The following is a 15,760-nucleotide window of genomic DNA, read 5'->3' on the forward strand; positions in this document are numbered from 1 at the left end:
CTTTTGCCTGCTCTTGGGACTCTTTTCTTCCTATTGGGTTGCCCTTGTCCTGCCTTGGTGTGAAGGCTTCCTTTCGCCCTCTCTTATTGTATTTTGTTTTTTGTGTTCGGCTGTCGCCTCTTGGAAGCTTGGGAGTGCATCTGGGGGAGAGAGGAGGTGTAGGGAAGAATTGGGAGGAGTGGAGGAGAGGAGAAACTTTGGTCAGGATGAAATATATGATAAAAATCTCTTTTCAATACAAATGAAAAGACCTGTATGGTTAAAAAAAAAAAGCCCAGACAAACTTTTCTGATATTTTTTCTGAATTGCATATATCTGCTAAGCTATTAATAACCTAAGTCTTCTCTGCTAACCCAAAGTTAGATTTGTCTCTATGGGCTTCTTATTAAAAGAATATTATTAGAACCATGATCAGGGTATCTAATATGCATAAGTATCACAGCCTGTGCCATTTTTTTTCTGAAACAGTGTTTGTGTGCATGCATGTGTGTGTGTGTGTTTCACACCACACAGTGCTTAGCTCCCAAGCACAGTAAGAACCATGCTTATCAACTGCCTGTCTATGCTCTTTGCTTTGAGAATAGGACCTCTTGTTTTCCTGAACTCAAGCCACTAAGACTTGTTTCCTAGGATTTAAAAACAAACTCATCTAACGAGTTTAGATGTGGCATTACATGAAAGGAAATAAAAATATTGGTACAGCTTGATTTAGAAAGATCTTTTTTTTTCCTCCCCCAATGATCCTTTCGAACAGCTTCCTGCAAAGCTGCAGACAATAGTCTGGCCAGCCATTCTGGCTAGAGATCACCTTCACCCTGCCAGCACAGAGGGTGGCCACCATACTGTGATCAACGCCCACCTGTGAGCTCAGCCTCCGAGGCCACCCACCTCACAACTGTTGGCTGTTCTGCACCCCAGGCTGTCACTCGTTCGTCAATCCCGGATCAACTGATCTGATACGACATCACACTCATTTTCTAGTGCTGAGCTTCAAGGGCATAGCCAGGTTGAGTCCAGTTTGGTTATTACCACTGAGAGGCCTACTGGGCAGGTTACCCACAATCTTAGTGTCCCCCCCTTCCCCAGGGTTACAATTGTAGCGACATCATTGGAATTTTGTGAGAACTAAAGGGAATGTATGCTGTCAGTGAGCTGTTGTCCCTGTCCTTGTCACATTCATTATTCTTATCATCTATGCTGTCCCTTCCTTTCTCAAGAACCTTAGGTTGAGCTTTACCACTGCCATTGGAAGATGGTAAAGGAAAAGCCATAACCCTCCCCTCCCGCCATCTGCCAAACCTGGACAGTAAGATGCCCAGTGCTCCTCCATGCTGCTGCTGCTATGAAATGTTTTTCTTAAAATACTGACTTTGAAATGCAACCCATTGTCTGGTTTTCTGGTAGGCGGAACAAGCGATCTCTAAGCCCCGCTTTGGTGTTTTCTATGCGTGACAAGTATATATTCGTTTCACCAGGAAGCCTGGGGTTAGGAAAATTAAACTTAATACAATAGTCCCTCTTCTTCCAGCCAGGAACTTGTGTTAAGCAGCATTGGGATTAGTGGTGAATAGTTCCCCAGAGATCTTCAGAAGGAATAGGAGGCAAACAGTTTTTATGTAGATGTGGGTGACTAAGCCAAGGATGCTAGCTCGGCTCCTGACAGTAATTGGGGGCCGTGTTTCAAAGTCACCGAAATGCACATAGATAGTGGCTTCTGTCGTGATCCGGATTTGCGGTTCATTTAGCTTGCACGAGTGCAGTGGCTGCCCTGCTCTTGAGTTATACTTTTTACCAAAGATGGTGAAGTTATAAAGCTTTGTCCTCAAATGGTCTGTGTAGAAGTACAATGTTTCAACTGAGGGGGGGGGGTGTTTCAAACTATGTGAACCAAGCCTATACATTTCTAAGAAAGTACGCAGAGACCAAGATTATTGAGTGATCCCTCTCCCCCAGGCCATAGCTGGTTTGTTGGTCAGGCAAAGGAGAGCTTTGCACCTAGTGTCCTGGCTTCTAGGTCCAGATGGTTACAGAACGGTAAAGAACATTAGAAAAATGAAGCACATGGAGTAGACACATCTGCGTTTGGGCTGAGATACTTTATAATATTCTCTGGAAAATGCGTACTTTAAAGATAGCAGCATACAATCCTGCGGATCTGCTGTGTTATCGTCCCCTCTCAATTACCTAACTCCTCATTGGTTGGAGCTGAATGTGACGGTCACGTTGAGTGGTTGGTAGGCACACATCTACAATGGTTGTTTCATCCGTGTGTTGAGCAGAGCTGTGTGTGGTCATAATTAATCTCGTTGTCATCCTTTGACGGCAGGAAGCTGGCCACTTTTAAAGGACCAGTGAGCAGAAACGGGGCTCCTGTCAGAGGTTACGGTCTCCTGAGTGGAGCCTGACTCTGACAGGGGTTTGCTGCAGCTTGGAGTCATCAGGAGGCTCCACTTTCCAGACCGCACCCTGGAGTTTACCCACAGACCTCACTGCTGAGCATTGGAACAGCTTGGGGAATTATGGAGCAGGCTGCATAGTCTCTTTAAAGGAGGTGGTGCTGGGGTTGTAACTCTGCGGTAGGCTGCTTGCCTATAGCACGCGCAAGGTCTGGCTTTAATCCTCAGTAGCAGCAAAAGAGTGGGAGCAAAGATGGGATTTCTCCTACTGTTTTGACATCCCCACAAGATACTATGTATATACTCAGGGACTCACACTGTCTTGCCATTTCCCCGCCTGAAGCGTTTAAAAACCTCTTTAGCTTTATTAGTTATCGAAAGTAAGCACAGGCAGAGTGAGAGGTTATTTGAAGTCGGTCGTATTAGCAGTGCTTTGAAAACAGCGTGTATGAAGTTGAATGCTGGCGAATTCTGTAGAGGTCAGGGGACAGGAGGCTGACCCTCAAACACACGATGTGCTCCATTCGCCTCAGAGATGCCCCTACCCCTTAGCTAGGGCCTGTTCCTGCGCATGTCTCCTAAGGAAACAGTCCATGAAGACAGAAAATAACAACACATGGCTACACGCTTTGCAAGGGTGAACAGCTGGAAGGCAGGCCAGTGTCATAGAGAATGGCTAGCTTTTAGGAAGGACTATGATAGATCTGCTTTGGGTATGGGTATGACTACCATCAATGGTAGCATTTAGCCTGGTAGGAATGTGCTAAACTTCCTACCAAAAAGGAGACTAAGCTTCCACTTGCTTTGATAATAACCATGTATAAATAATGTATTCGTTCCTTAAGCTGATATTCGTTGATCCCCATCTCCTGTTAGACCTGTGTTAGTAGATGTCCATATCTGTGAACAGGACGTTTTCCTTTCCCTACCTCAAGGAGTTCACCCTGTCGTAGATAAGGGGACCACCATTAGCTGTTACACAGTTACTTAATTACAGTAGTGAAATGAAGGAAAAAAAAAAAACCTCAAATACGAATCAGAAAAAGCAGGTTGTCAGGAAAGGGGCCCTAACCTAGTGTTCTTAATGCATCCAGGAAATATGGGAAACACGTAATTAGGGAGGTTCTTCTTTTCCTTTACCATTGAGGTAATATTTGTGGATTGAACATTTTAGTGCCTCTTTGGCAGCTATAGTGGGAGGGCCAGGAGGAAGGAGCAATAAGGAAGGAGCTCCGTGGTGTCTGCAGGGTGGGGTGGAACAGAGAGGGAACAGCCCTTCTCAACAGCCCGGCATCCTGTACACAGTGGGTCCTAGCAGATCACAGCAGCTGCAATTGGTGGCTTAAATCTGGCCTATGCCTCGTTTTTGTGCAGTATCATTGGAATACAGAGCTACCCACCCATTTTAACTTGGTGCTTATGGCTGCGGTCAAACCGCAAGGACAGAGTCTAGGGGTTGTAATAGAGATAATCTATCTGGCAGACCTCGAGTTATCTATCAGTTGGCTCTTTTTATTTGCTGTTTGCTGACTCCCCTTGTAGATAAGTAGTATCTTTTTCAGAGGGGGAACTACATACACTTACCTCAGAAAAATTCATGTCTGAACCTTTACGCGTGGTTGCCTTCTCTTATTTTGGGAGCCTGCAGGGCGCCTCGAGGTCTTACTACTGGTGAAGGTAGGATTCAGTTCTTTCCTCTAGGTATGCCCAGCCATTTCTTCTTGTCCACATGGATTTATCTTGTGGACGGGGCTTTAATCGTGGGATGAATTTGCCTAAGGCGGCGGAGCACATAGCCTAAGGTCAAGGAGAAAGATTTTGTGGTTAGATCTGGTCAGAGTTTGAAAACTCTATCCTACTGGTGCCGAAGCATCACCCCAGTTTTTTTCTGTGACTTATGGATACTTGCACAGTGGGGACTGGAAGGGGCTATCTGGTTTCCAGAGTATCGGTGCTCCCATTCTTAGCTGCATCAGACATATTTAGGTCTCCTAAAACCCGAAGGGCGCTGAGACTTGACCTGCTTTCTTCTCTGCCTCTGCCCTGTTTCTCTTGGTTGGTACTTACCCGGAAAGAAGTCTTGATCCCGTAGCCCAGCTTTACCCCCCTTCAGCACTCCTTGGAGCTTTGGAGTGTGTGTGGCCCTTGCCTCATAATAATGATAATAACGACAATCTAATAAATTACCGTAGACAGTTGCTTACCTAATTTGAAGCACTTTCAGCTGTAGAGGCTTTGTGATGGGGGCCAGAGTGTAAGGATACTTCCTGCTAAGACTCATGACCTGAGTTCAGTCTTTGCAACTCCCTAGTGGAAAGAGAGAACTGATTCCTGGAAGTTGTTTTCTGATTCCATAAGTGTGCAAGTGGGGACACACACACACACACACACACACACACACACACACACACGCACGCACACACGCACTCTCTCTCTTTCTCTCTCACTCTCTCACTCTGTAAAATACATTTTTACTTTCTATTATAAAAGATTATTGTTAAATTATTATGCTCAAGTTTTTGAATATAAATAATTTTTGGATAATTTTTGTTCCCGTATGTTTTGGTATTGAAAATAAATTGATTTAGGTTTAAAATATCTTTTAATCTTTGGGGTATAACTGTATGGTCTTTCTATGTCTGCCACAGTTCTGAATAAAGAGACTTCTATTTATTCATTTTAGTATTGGGCCCTAAAGCTTAGGTTTGTTCCCAAGTAGCTCATAACTTAAATATATATTAACCCGTATATACTGACCTATGTTCTGCCACACGGCTCGTTGGTTACCTCTTCTTCACTCCTAGCCTGCTTCTTCTGCATCTGGCTGACAAATCTTCCACACTTACTCTTTCACAGAGTTCCTGTCTCTGCTGGAAGTCCCACCTGTTCTCTCTTCCTTTGCTGTCAGCTTTTTATTAAATCAATCAGCAGGTGAGAGAGGGAGTGGTTACAAAATACCATGTATTCAAGGCTAACTCCCCACTTTCTGTTCTATTAGATTTAGTGTATCTGGTCTTACGTTGAGGTGTTTTTGTTTTGTTTTGTTTTTTCCAGGTAGAAAGGTTTAATGAGAGAAGAAGAGTAGAAGAGGAGAGGAGTAAAGGTCGGCCATGAGCATGTGGAGGGAAGGGGGTAGGGGGATGGGGAGAGAAGTGATAAAGGGAAGAGGGCAAGAGCAAGAGAGCAAGAAAAGAGAGTAAGAGAAAGAACATGTTGAGGTCTTTGATCAGCACCATTTTGTTAAGATGCTCTCTGTTTTCCATTGGACTTTGTATTCATGCTGATCCTCCCAACAACTGGAACAGGAGCTGTCCCTAAATCTGTTGCCTGCCTATGGATCCCTTAACTGGGCCACCTTGTCTGGCCTCAGTGGGAGAGGATGTGCCTAGTCCTGCAGTGACTTGATATTGGGGCAGGTATGGGGGTCACGTGTCACTGGATCTACCTTTGAAAAATGTTTGAAGTTACAGAAGTATGGATTGGCAAGAAAAGGAAATAAGTCACCCTTGGATCAAATGTGGGCTGACTGCTGAACCCCTTTGGGGAGTTTCATGGTGGCCATCTTCTGCCTGTCTGATTGTATTTTGGGGCTACTTCTGTGATGGTTTAATTGGGTTTCCTCCATACTTAAAATGTTCCATTGTTATACCTTAGTCTTCTAGTTAGTTCTAGACTTACAGAGGCAATGAACAGAGGTTGTACACATATGGATTATTGATGTATGCAGAGCCCACAGCTGGGTCTACAAAACAAAACAAAACAAAACAAAACAAAACAAAACAAAACAAAATAATAGGCTAATTCAGTCATGTCTTGGGATCAGAGGAGCTTTGGCCCATGGACGTGGTTCAAAGTCTAAACGAGCACAGGAGAACTAGCTTTACTTTTACTTTGAGCTAGAGCAGTCAGTCCTCTGTGTCTCACTCAGAGGCTTTTTCTTAACCACCAGCCTGAAAAAGTTTTGCTGGCCTGTCAGGATGACTCATGACTTTGTGGCATTCCTAGGTCATGAGCTGGCTACAACTTTTTCTGTGCTGCCTTGGCCGTCCTGAGATGCCTCCCCTGCCTCCGCTCTCTGCAGTCTCCACTTATGATCACAGTCGTTCGTGTACCTTATATCAGAATGACCTTCCCTCAGCTAACAATGTGAACTGGGTAAGATGCACTCAGGTATTGCCAGGTCCCAAAGGACAACTAAAATAGGCAGACACTGTAGGAGCCACAAGAGTGGCAGGAAGGAGCTCAGAGTGAGGGCCATTTCCCTGTCACTTGACCTAGCTCTCTACCCTGTGGGTGGCTAGTGTGTGGGCAGCCAAGTCCCCAGCAGAAGCCCAAGGTGTAGAGAGGAATGAGAAAGTTTGGCCTGAGCTTGAGACTCCCCATTTTCTCTGTCGTTTTCTGTCTTCTGATGTCACTTTCTTCGCTTTCGCTTTATCGCATTCTTCCTTGGAGGCTGAGATTCTCCATTTGAGCATTTTCTTCTCTGCTGGTGTGGAAAGGCCCCTTATTGTAAACTGATCTTTAATGTTGTCGTAGCTGATTCCTTCTGCTTCAGCACGGTGCCTTTCCAGTTTATCCGTGCCAAGGTCTTTCTGTTCCCTCATGACTTCCTGTTTAACCTTTTGGTATGTCCACGTGAATTGTTTAATTTCCACACACCTGTAAATTCTCTAAACTTATTTTTTTTTTAAGATTTATTATTTATATGAATACACTGTCGCTGTCTACAGACACACCAGAAGAGGGCATCGGATCTCATTACAGATGGTTGTGAGCCACCATGTGGTTGCTGGGAATTGAACTCGTGACCTCTGGAAGAACAGTCAGTGCTCTTAACCGCTGAGCCATCTCTCCAGCCCCTAAACTTATTTTTCTCACTGATTTTTCATTTCCACCCTCTCGTGGTCAGGGAACGTGTTTTCTTTGATTTTTATCTTTGTAAGTGTGTTGACCCACGGTTACTGGCCCAGTGTATGGTCTGTTCGGAGATCTCCCGTGTGTACGTCAGATGTGTGTTACTAGATGTTTGGAGTGACTGTAGGCTTTGTTGACTCATGCTTCTGCATTATGTTATGGTCCTGTCAATCACCTGCCTAGTCAAACCGTCCACTTAACTATTATCGGTGAATTACCTAGTTCTTTAATTCTGTCAGTTCTTGGTTCAATTATTTGGGGCCCTGTTATTGAGTTCATAATGATCATATCATTCTAATCCCTTGACCCTTTTATTATGTATTGTCTTTTCATCATGTCTATTTTTAGTAATTTTTTTAAAGTTCAATTTTCTTTTCCTTCCTTCCTTTTTTTTTTTTTGGACAGGGTTTCTCAATCCTGGCTGTCTAGGAACTCTCTCTGTAGACTAGGCTGGTCCCTAACTCAGAGACCTGCCTGCCCCTGTCTTGTGAGTGCTGGGCCAAAGGTGTACACCCACATACCCAGCTACAGCCCATCTTTCTGACCTTAGCGCAGTTCCTCCTTGCATCATATCCACCCCTTTCCCCTTTGGCTTTCATTGCCACTCTCAGACCCTGCGACAGTTGACGCTTGTTTTTTATTCAGCCCTATAGTGCCTAGTGTTTTTATGCTTAGCATTGGGAAGTCTGTGGTTGAACGGGAGGCTACCATTTCACCTTCGTTTTTTTGTCTTTACTCTTTGTTGTTGTTCCTCATTGCTCCGCTCTTAGGTATTAAGCATACATTTTTCCTAGCATTTGTTTAATTTTTTTCTTATTTATTGATTGTTTTTTTGAGACAGGGTCTCACTGTGCAGCCCAGAGTAGCCCAGCAATCCTCTTGCTTTAGCCTCCCAAATCAAAGGGTCATAGGCATAAGCCACACACCCAGCTTTACGTAAATACACAGCACTGTAGTTTTTAAAATCCTTTCTTTATGTATATCCGTATGTTATTTTCTAGTAGCTGTTTCATGACTTATCATAATATCTTAATTTATAAGGTCACACCAACTGCTTTCAAATTTTTATTGTTTCACACTGATGCTTCCATTCCCAGAAAGCTGTAGGCGTATTTGTGCTCTAGAGCACATCCTCTCCTCCCCCTTTTACACGAATGGTAGGCATATTAATACATATTTTGTAGACTGGCTCTGCATTGCTGGAATTCTTTTTATATACACCTTTAGGCTTTTAAAGGAGGCAGGAGATAGAGCAAGCATTTACCTGTAGATTAGCCGAGAGAAGCCTACCTTACAGTCACAGCTGATTATTCGTGCCTGTGGATTTGAGCGACCACTTAGTGTGATTTCCTTATTCCAGAACATTGTTATTCATTCCTAGCTCCCTTCTCCTTTATTTCATTTTTTTTAATGTGCTGTAGGCCTTATAGTACAATTAAATGTATGTTCTTTTATACAACCCCTCACCCCCACACACCCTAACTCTGGGACTGAAACCATGACCTTGTAGATGCTGAGTGCGCTGGTCAACTGGGCCACCCCCCAATCACTTAAATGAGATAATGGAAGGGCAGAAATAGGCTCCCACAACAGCACTACAATTGCATTTGCAGGTGGTACTTTTTTAAAAATTCAGTTCTCCGGTTAGTGTGAGATTATTTTGAGATTATTTGGTCTAAATATCATATTTTGAAATTATTAAAATATAATTATATCATTTTTTCTTTTCCCCATCCAACCTGTTCCATATCCTTTTCTCTTAAATTCATGACTTCTTTTTCTTTGATTAATATTCTTACACACACACACACACACACACACACACACACACACAATGTATAAATATATACAAATAGAACATTGTCTTTTTGCTTGTTGTTGCTTGTATGTCTATGATTTTAGGGCTGAAATTTGGTATTGGATAACAGAGGGCTCGCACCTGGGGAAGACTAGTTTTCTTCCTCTCTTAATAGTCAGTAGTTGCCAGTAATTCCTTGTCTAGGGGTGGGACTTCATGAGATTTCTGCCTACCATGATAGCATGTCTATTGATCTAGTAGTTTAGGTTGAGGACGAGTGTAGCTTCCCTGTCATTTTAAGGCGACATTATCTCACAGCAGGCTTTTGGTTCTTTGCCTCCTTCCATCCTCCTGAGCCTGAGGTGGAGGTTGTATGATAGATGTATCCATTGGGGTTGGGCACCCCATAATCAGTTATCTCTGCATTGTGACCAATGGTGCTTTTCTATAGTGGTGTCCATCTGTGGCAAAGAGAACCTTTACTGAGGAGTTGGAGCTATACTTACGTGTGATATCAAGGTAGGTTTTAGAATGCAGTTCAGGAATCACACTGGTCTAATAAAGTGGCCATAGGTTCTCCTCTAAAATCCATGACTTCACTCGCCCCTAGTAGTTGTCTAGGCTTTTAGTCCCAGGCCTGATTTTTCTCTCCCGTTGAGCTTTCAGTCCAGTTAGGAGTGATTGGTCACTGCCAAGACACGAGTACCACTATTCCCCTTTAGAGATAGCTTGCCTCTCTGCTTCTAACTTTAAAGTATTGCTCATTAGATGACTCAGCGAAAGAACAGTTTTCCCAATTGTAAGATCGAATGGCAGTCATTTCATTTTCTTTCAGCACCATCTATCTGCCATTTCTCTCCTTCCCTCTATCCCTTCCTTTCTTCCTTCCTTTCTTCTTCCAGAACAGGGTCTCATGTAGCCCAGGCTAGCCTTGACATGCATGTGTAGCCAAGGATGACCTTGACATTCTGATCTTCCTATTATCATCATCCAAGTGTTGGGTTTATAGGTGTTTGCATTGCTCCTGGCTTGATTATGTCATCTTACTGCCTTGGTCTCCATTGTCTCTGTGCAGGTCCAGTAGTCTATCTCACTGGGACCAAGTGACTTTACACAGCTGGATACGTTTCTAATACTGCTATGTTAACCAAATGAAGTATTTGATCTATTAGATTTCTTATGATAGACTCATGTGTATTTCCTTAGTGTCCTAAATTTGGTCCTGCCTTAGTGACAGTTTCTTTTGTTCGAAATGAGCTTTAAGGCATTAGCTGCATAAAGTACAATGAAAGTTTCATGTGGATTGAGCAAAGGGGAAAATGGCAAGGTATTAGTATACTCTAGAAACACCAAGGATTTTGTAGTGAGTGGACATTGAATTTGACTCTCAAATACTAGATCTCAAAATCAGTATAGTATGCCTCACCTAGCATTTGTTTCAGCACATGTCTTGAATGTATACATGGGCATATGGGTGAGTGGGCATGTGGACTGCTGAATGAATGACCAATAGAAATAGAGTATATTTGACTGCCACAAAGAATGATATCTGCTGCCAGAAGTCGTAGTGAAAACGTGTGAGAACTGTTGTGTTAGTTTGTTGGCTCGGAAGAGAGGTGCTGAGGGATTTGTCAGTATTGGAAGGCTTCTGCTTGTCTTCACTTTTTAACAGGTTGGTGCTGGCCCTCACAATAGCCAACACCTATAGCTGCTGGGAGAGCCATGTGGCACAAGTTCTACAGTTTCCTGACATTTTTTAGTCTAGCCTCAACACTAGTCTTACCGGGAAATGCAAACAATGGACTAAACCTGGAGAGAACTTACAATTCACTCTTTCTAGAAAGTTCTTAGGCTTTTCATGAAATGCTTCATTCATTCACTGGTTTCTGAATACCGACTTTGTACTCAGCCTAGTTTGGGATAGGTGGTCATTGGAAAGAAACCAAAGGGCAGACAGGTGAAACTGATTTTCCTGAGTTGCTAAAACATCAGTGCCAGATGTTCTCAGCAGGTAAAATGTCCAGACTGAGCTGGTTGTTAAAGTTTGCTTTGCCAGAAATAATTCAGAGGAGTGTTCTGATGAACTGGCAATTCTGCATTTAGGGCAAGTAATTCCTGCAGCTGATAAAATATTTTTACTAGCTTTCAAAGACATTAAAGTGATGAATTTGGACCTTAGGATTCTAGACTTCTTTGGAAAATGTCCAGCCTGGCTTCAGAGACTTTGACACATTTGGGTAGTGATTCACAAGTGCACACTGATACCAGGATGCAAGACCAGCCCGCGGGTCCTAGACTTGATTTCCCCACCACACGCAATGGCTAACGCAGATCCCCAGCATACAAAGTATCGAAACGGAAGAAGTTTGGGGTTGTGCCTAAATGCCCATATTTGCACAAGTTGCTGGGGAAGGCAGGAAAGCTCCCAAGGCTTCTAGCCTGTAAGGCTGCAGGATTACATCATAGCTAGTCTCCTGCCCCCCCTCTTCCTCTCCTCTAGGCTGGAAGTCCCTGTGGAGACACAGCAGTTATCCACTGACTGTTGGTGTGCTTTCTCTGCCTGCTCCTGCCCATTGATGCACTTAGTTTATATGAATATATTCATGAATAAGACGTGGAACAAGCGTTCCCTTTCAGGATGAGGCATGGGCATTGAGGTTTCGGTAACAGCAGTTAGTGAGCTTTTCTTTTATGAAAAAGAAACGGCAGAGAAAGTGGGAAGCACGTGCCTTCCACATGAGTAAAGGCTAAGCCAATCAAGTGATATTTTTCCTGTGGTTAGATGAAATTTCTAGAACACTGGGAGAGAAGTTAAATATAAAAATTATTGTTTTCAGAGTCACCCTTCTATCCTATGATTTATACAGAAGAGCTTTGGTATCTGCAGGGGGTTGTTCCAGGACCCCTCCCTACCAATTCCTCAAATATTTACATATACACTAAACCTCTTCTATGCGATCACATTAAGTTTACAGTACTTACTACAACACAAACACTATGTAAATAGTAATTGTCTCAACTGTTTAGGGAATGATACTAAAACATATCTGCACATGTTCAATACACACAAACATACTTTTGTTCTGATTACTTTTAATCTGTAGTTGAGTGGATTTGTAAATAAAGATGCTGGACCCATGGGTATGGGTATTTGTTTCAGGAAGGAGCTGAGAGACATGATGGACTTGGGCAGACCTTCTGGGGGTCTGCCACACTGATAGGAAGTGGCTTCATTGCCCCATGGCATTGCCATGGTGGCCACAATACAAACCTTGACCACTATTCAGCTTGGTTTCAGTGCCCATTTCCTAACCCTTTCTATCTGTTTGCATTCAGCCCACCCTTTTCCTATATTCTGAAAGGATCTAGAAAAGCCTGTGAGACTAACATCACGTACTTTGGCGTTGCAGCTGGCCAGAAAATTTAAAGAGAAAGAAACTTGACTGAAAGATAGGTGGGGATTTGACTTTGTGTTTCCCCATTAGCCTAGAAAAATGAAGAATTAATGAATCTCAGACATTCTTCACTTCTTGCTGCCACCAAGCCTCTGGGAATGAAAAATTGTAGGTCTTTCTCTCCTTTGCTGCCCACACAGGAGAGAACACTTAAAGCTATGGAGTCTCCTTGGCAGGAAATTGGGAAAAGTAAAGGCGTTTGAGAGCGGGAATTTGGCATAATGAAAATCTGTGTAGTAAAATGTCGTGAACTATGCTGTGTCCCCCCACAGTTTTGAAGTCTTCGTGTTATGATTATTGCTGAAGAAAGCAGGTCATATTAATACGGTTTAGAATAGCTGAAGACTGGCATTTCAGAAGAAAAATGGCAACCAGAGCCATTTCCCCGAGGCATCGTAAGTGCTAATTCTGTTTAGTGTGACAGTTCCTAAATAACTCTGGGTCCCTCGCAGAAGCACGTGTAGGTAGTGTTGGGGCTCTGCAGTCTAGAGAGAGTTACAGAGGAAGCTAATTGTCAGCATGTACAGACCAAGAAAATGTGTCTCTGGAGCTCAAAAACTGTGTGTGGGCGTTCACAGAGAGGAGGCCTGGGAGCTAGTGTGAACGGCAGCTTTGCTCTGCTCCAAAGGACTAGGCTTTGGATTGAAGCACTTGGGCACTGAGCCTTCCTCACATTTGCAGCCTTTGTCTGCTTCTCATCTTCTCATTCTCCTTGTCCTTTCTCCTGCTATATCTGACCCTTGAACCCTGTGGGGTAAAAGCGCTCCATACTAGTAACATACATCACTCCAATAGAAATTCCTGACCTGCAATTCTTTCTAGCCTTTTTATTGGTTTCTTGTGAACCATACATCATGAACTCCAATTCCAGTTATCTCCCGCTCCCCTCGTACCCACCCAACACTCTTGCCACCTCCGATGCAGCAGTGGGGAAAAAAAAAATCTCGTTGTGGAATCTGTATACAATCTCATTGTGTCCCATAGTATACCCTTTTGACCACACTTCTTTGCTTGCAAATGTTCATTACAGTGACTCATTGGTCTGGTACAAGACCTCTGGCTTCTGCTACTTCACCAATACTGAAACCTCACTAGGACTCCTCTCTGATATCATGTTGTTGTCCTGTGTCATGGAGATTCTGTAGTGGTTGGGTCTGTAGGACCGGCCCCTTCATATACTCCAGCAGTTCACTGATGGGGTAGATGTTGAGGTGGGCAAATTCAAAGCCCTGGATCTTGGCCTGAGAGAGCTCTGAGCTGGTCAGCCTGCTGGATCTTCTGCATTCACAGGCTTGGAGCTGCCTCACCATCAACCCCCACCCAAAACCAGGGCCAGCTCTTATGTGCTGCCCAGGCAAGGTTCAGGCCTGCTCTCTGGAGTGCTGGAGCTGGTGAGGGACATGGCCAGTTCTCCCACTCTCATGACGCAGGGGCCAGCATTCCTGACTAGCATAGACATCGAGGGATGAGGAAGGCATCTCCCCGTAGTCCACACCACTGCAATAGACAAGAGGCAGGGCTAGCTCTCCTGTGCTCACATCCTTGGGGCTGGTTCACCTACAAACCCTACATCAGTACAGGGCCAACTCTCCCAAGTGCTGTAGCAGCCGAGAGGCAGGGACAGCTTCTCTTGCTTTTGTGACCCCACTGGGGCCAACTCTCTTGCCTGCTGTAGGTGGCAAGAAATGGGGGTGGGGTTCTCTCTCTTGTTCATGTCACCACATAGCAGAAAATTGGTGGGCTCAGCTATTTCATGCTCATGCCCTCAGGCAAGCTCCCCAGTCCCCCCACCAGAGTAGAGGGTCAGCTCTACTGTGCTGCCCAGACAATGTGTGCAGCAGCTAGTGAGGGGCAGAGCCAGGGCTTCTGCCTGCTAAAGCTGGTGAGGGATGAATGTATCCCTCGTCCACAGCATAACACAGGAGGGAGTGGCAGGGCCAGTTCTTCCATGCCTGTATCCTTGGGTTAGGCTCACTGGCAACTTCCATGCCAGAGCCCAGGGTGGGGTCGGCTCTCCTGCTCCTAGGCCTCCAAGGCCAGCTCTCCCATTATGCCCAGGCAAGGAATGGGGCCAGTTCTCCTCAGACATTAATATGGTGCTGGGTGGCAGCCCAGGTGAGGGACATCTGCTTGGTCTTTGGTGGCAATAGATCCCTGCTGCTGCAAGGCCATGGACCCATATGTGGCCCTAGGTAGCATCACCAGCTCACATCAGGCTGACACTCACTACCCTCTAGTTCCCAGCTCTGCCTCTCTTCCTTGTGCCCACGTCTTTCTGTTTCTCTTTCTCTTCCCCTTCTCCACCACCTACTTGCTCATCTTAGTGATGCCTTGGGTCTTTGAGTATCTGGGGTTGTGAGGTGTGGTCTCAGGACTGCTATGCCCCTGCTCATGTATTACGGTACTGGGCAGGGGTCATCTCAGGCTTGGTCTGCTTTCCAAGGCCTGAGCAGTGCTGCACTGGTGGTCTTCTCATGATAGCTGTCTGGGCCCCATGACTCTAGTCTGGTGGTCATTTAGGGCTCACTCCTTGCTCAGCCCAGGGTTAGTTCTTCTGGACTCCACCTTGACCATGCCACATGCCCTGGGAGCTCATCTGGGCCTGTCTGGTGCAGGATTTGTGGTTGCCTCAGGTCCCCTTTTTTTTTCAGGGAACGTTGGGCTACTGTAATCATTCAGATGTTCGTAGGTAAGAACGCTGAGCATAGACATAGCCTCTCTCCTCTCTGTCACCTACACATGTGACACAGCAGCCACACCTGCAATGCCTCTAGGGACAGGGACCTACAACTTTTGACGCATGAGTTATTTTGACTTGTGGTTCATGAAGTTTCAACCATAGTCCTTGGCTCCATTCATCATGATGACTGGAGACTCTTCACCTTGCAGGACCTGGGAAGTAGATGGAGACCATCCTGGTGTCCCTGGATCTTCTTTCCCCTTTTTACTCCTGCAGCCCCATCTGGAATAGTGTCAGTTACATCCCCCACTTAGATGATGATGATGATGATGATGATGATGATGATGATGATGATGATGATGATGATGACGATTTTTAGAAATGTGTTCAGATATACCCCTCAGCCCTCTTTATGAAATTTTCCAGGCATTTCTCAGTCCATAACCACACACACAGGGCTGGAGAGATGGTTCAATGGTTAATTCACAACCACCTGTAAACGCAGTTCCCGGGGAGC

The 15,760-nt window shown here is 44.7% G+C and overlaps 1 protein-coding gene and 1 non-coding gene across 2 annotated transcripts in view; one reads left to right on the forward strand and one right to left on the reverse strand.

The window, feature by feature from the left end:
• The window catches only part of Eepd1 (endonuclease/exonuclease/phosphatase family domain containing 1), a 101,036-nt gene that overhangs the window by 57,886 nt on the left and 27,390 nt on the right, over positions 1 to 15,760 (forward strand). The window lies entirely within an intron of this gene.
• On the reverse strand, positions 15,217 to 15,344 carry LOC116908400. Its single transcript, XR_004388944.1, has one exon. It is a non-coding gene; the product is annotated as a small nucleolar RNA SNORA17 (small nucleolar RNA).

The sequence above is a fragment of the Rattus rattus genome, chromosome 8 (genome assembly GCF_011064425.1).
Source record: "Rattus rattus isolate New Zealand chromosome 8, Rrattus_CSIRO_v1, whole genome shotgun sequence".
NCBI classification, from domain to species: domain Eukaryota; kingdom Metazoa; phylum Chordata; class Mammalia; order Rodentia; family Muridae; genus Rattus; species Rattus rattus.